Source organism: Lolium perenne, chromosome 5 (genome assembly GCF_019359855.2).
Source record: "Lolium perenne isolate Kyuss_39 chromosome 5, Kyuss_2.0, whole genome shotgun sequence".
Taxonomy (NCBI): domain Eukaryota; kingdom Viridiplantae; phylum Streptophyta; class Magnoliopsida; order Poales; family Poaceae; genus Lolium; species Lolium perenne.
This window is the reverse complement of record NC_067248.2, coordinates 100,706,402-100,710,552: the sequence shown is the minus strand read 5'-3', so window position 1 is coordinate 100,710,552 and position 4,151 is coordinate 100,706,402.

Below are 4,151 nucleotides of genomic sequence, written 5' to 3'. Positions count from 1 at the left end.
TCGTAGGCCCGATACACCTACTCGATAGAGGTTGCGAGAAAAGACCTTCCGGTAGAAGTCCCGCAAAGAGATCGACAAATCAAAGCTCGGGAGATCTAGAAGGGCGAAAAGACCGGAAGGTTTGATAGAAGTGCAAGCAAAAGACCAAACAAGGTAGAAGTGCAAGCAAAAGATCGAACAAACGGTAGAAGTCGCCAAAGAGATCTTCACGAGTTGATAAGGAGCCCGGGTGGCGATACAAGATCATAGATCTAGGGTTTCCCTCATGGGTTGGAGCAAAGCTCAAGTTTCTTCTTAGTTCATCTCTAACCCTAATCTGGAGGAAGGGGTGAGGTATTTATAGACCCAGATTCGTACAGGGGTAAAGTCGGAATTACATAAATTATCCTGGTCCATGGATGCGAAATCGACGGTTGAGATTAAGTCAACAGGGGTGGCGCCGGCAGTGCCGGTGAGGTTGATTCGGGGCCGGCAGTGCCGGTCTTGGATCTCTTCAGCTGGAGGGGCCGGCAGTGCCGGTGTCTGGAGGCCGGCAGTGCCGGGGTGAGCAGGCCGGCAGTGCCGGGGTCTTGAGGCCGGCAGTGCCGGGGTGAGCAGGGGCGTCCTTCAGCTCTTCTTATCCTTCTTCCTTGTCCATCTTCGGGTCTGCTGTGCTGTCCTTCTCTCGAGGTTCATACCTGATAACACATAGCATATCGGCCTGAGGTAGCAGCCCATCCAAAGGGGTATCGAGATCAAGGGTAGTGAGGAGTGAGTTCACCTCATCATGTAGCGCTTTGGCTCGAGCTCGTGTCATTGGACCACGAGGAGGGCTTGTCGGTCTTGAGGCGGCGGTGTCCATAGGCCACCCCGTATCATCTCCCCCCCCCTTGGGAAAGAGTCGTCCTCGACTCTATGTTCTCCTCATCTCCATGATATGGTGAAAGGTCGGACACATTGAATGTGTTGCTCACCAAGTACTTGGATGTTGGTATGTCGACGACGTAGGCGTTGTCGTTGATGCGCTTGAGGACCTTGAAGGGACCATCACCTCGGGGCTTGAGCTTGGAGTTTCTTTCTTGAGGGAAGCGGTACTTGCGAAGGTCTATCCACACTAGGTCGCCTTCATTGAAGATCCGTGCCTTTTTCTTCAAGTTTAGTCTTGTGGCTTGACGGAGAACTTGTTGCTCGATTGTTGCCCTTGTGTCTTCATGGAGTTTCTTCATGTATTGTGCTCGCTTGTCGATGTCCATGTTCACTTGCTCATGTAGCGGTAGAGGAAGAAGGTCAATCGCCGTAGGTGGTTCGAACCCGTAGACGACCATGAAGGGGCTTCTCATTGTTGTAGAGTGCTTGGCGCGGTTGTAGGCAAACTCCGCATGTGGGATGCAATCTTCCCATGCTTTCAAATTCTTCTTGACAAGGACTCGTAGTAGTGTGGAGAGGCTTCGGTTCACCACTTCGGTTTGCCCATCGGTTTGGGGGTGCGATGATGATGAGAACAAAAGCTTGACGTTGAACTTGGCCATTAGTGTCTTCCAAAGATAACTCATGAACTTGACGTCTCGGTCGGAGACAATGCTTCTTGGTACACCATGGAGTCTCACAATTTCCCTAAAAAACAAGGAGGCAATGTGTGAAGCATCATCCGTTCGGGAACATGGTATAAAATGAGCCATTTTTGAGAATCTATCCACTACCACAAAGATTGAATCATGACCATATTTAGTTCGAGGTAATCCTAGTACAAAGTCCATGCTTATATCGGACCAAGGAGCATAAGGAATAGGCAATGGTGTATAAAGACCACATGGATTGGAAGAGGACTTAGCTTGTAAGCATGTTGTGCACCGGCGGCAAAGGCGTTCCACGTCTCGGTACATTCTTGGCCAATAGTAGTGAGTGGATAGCATGGCATATGTCTTCTCTCGTCCAAAGTGACCCATGAGACCACCACCATGCGATTCTTGTAAGAGCAAAAGGCGAAGCGAGGACATTGGAACACAAAGTTTGTTGCCCTTAAACAAGAATCCTTGGTGCAAATAGAAATCATCGATGCCCTTTTCAATGGAACACTTTGCAAAAATTGGGCCAAAGAAGGTATCGGAGGCATATTGTTCTTTGATTTCATCAAGACCCAACACATGGAAATCCAAACGAGTGAGTAAGAGGGTGAGCTTGCGGGAAAGGGCATCCGCAACGACATTGTCCTTGCCCTTCTTGTATTTGATTACATATGGAAAGGACTCAATGAACTCAACCCATTTTGCATGTCTTTTGTTCAAAGTGTGTTGACTTTTCAAATACTTCAAAGATTCATGGTCGGAGTGAATAATGAACTCTCTTGGCCAAAGATAATGTTGCCAAACTTCAAGAACACGAACCAAAGCGTAAAGTTCCTTGTCATAAATAGGATAGTTGAGGCGTGCGCCGTCCAAGTTCTCACTATAATATGGCACGGGTTTTCCATTTTGCATGAGGACACCACCGATTCCAAGGCCACTCGCGTCACATTCTATCTCAAATGTTTTAGCAAAATCGGGAAGAACAACTAGTGGTGCCTCGGTGAGTCTCTTTTTCAATTCATCAAAAGCTTTTTGTTGTGCTTTGCCCCAAACAAACGGAACATTCTTTTTTGTAAGCTCGTTTAAAGGGCAAGCGATGGTGCTAAAATCTTTCACAAAGCGGCGGTAAAATCCGGCGAGTCCATGGAAGCTTCGAACTTGACCAACATTTGTGGGAGTGGGCCAATTGTGGATGGCCTCAACTTTGGAAGAATCAACTTCAATCCCGTTGGCGGAAACCACAAAACCAAGAAAAACCAATTTGTTTTGAGCGAAATGGCATTTTGGTAAGTTGGCAAAGAGCTTCTCGTGGCGCAAGATGCATAAGACTTCTCTCACATGTTGAACATGGTCCTCGAGATTTTTGCTATAGATGAGGATATCATCAAAATAGACAACCACGCTCTTGCCAATGAGAGGTCTCAAAATGTGATTCATAAGACGCATGAAAGTGGAAGGAGCATTGGAAAGACCAAATGGCATGACGAGCCATTCATAGAGACCAAGCTTGGTCTTGAATGCCGTCTTCCATTCATCACCGATTGCCATGCGAATTTGGTGGTAGCCACTACGCAAATCAATCTTTGAGAAAATGGTGGCACCACTCAATTCATCAAGCATGTCATCTAAACGCGGAATGGGATGTCGATAACGGACGGTAATGGCATTGATAGGTCGACAATCCATACACATCCGTTGCGTCTCATCCGGTTTAGGCACAAGAATGACGGGAACGGCACAAGGGCTAAGGCTTTCTCGAACGTACCCTTTAGCGAGGAGGTCTTGTATTTGGCGTTGAATCTCCTTTGTGTCTTCGGGGTTGGTGCGGTAGGCGGCTCGGTTTGGAAGGGGAGCACCGGGTATGAGGTCGATGCGGTGCTCGATGCCCCGAAGCGGTGGTAGTCCGTGAGGTAGCTCGTCGGGGAAGACGTCTTGGAATTCCTTCAAAAGAGACAACAAAGACGAAGGAATGTTGGTTAAGTCGTTAGTCTCCGCCGAGGGTCCCTTGCAAATGAGCACGTAGTGTAGGGTGGTGGATGGGTTGTGGTGCACTTCTCTCATCTCACTCTTGGTAGCTAGGAGGACACTCTTCATCTCACTCACATATGGTTTGTGGCGCTCACTCTCTTTTTGGTGGATCACTCTCTCACCTCTCAACTCACTAGTGATAGTGGCTTCCTTAGCCCTCGCTAAAGCCTTTGCATTGTCCGCAATTACTTGGCTAGGAGTCATTGGGCGTAGGATGTAGGTCTTGTCGTTGACCTTGAAGCTATAGGCATTTGTGTAGCCATCATGGTTGGCTTTCTTGTCATATTGCCAAGGGCGACCAAGTAACATGTGGCACACCGTCATAGGCACGACGTCACAATCAACGGTGTCTTCATAAGCGCCAATCTTGAAGGATATCGTGACGGTGTGTTGGATCTTCACATTTCCATTGTCGCTTAGCCATTGCACATGGCAGGGATGGGGGTGTTTCCGGAGCGGGAGGTTGAGCTTGGTGCATAGTTCGGTGCTTGCAAGATTGTGGCAACTCCCTCCATCGATGATAACCTTTATTGACTTGCCATTGATTCCGGCTCTTGTTTGGAAGATATTGCACCTTTG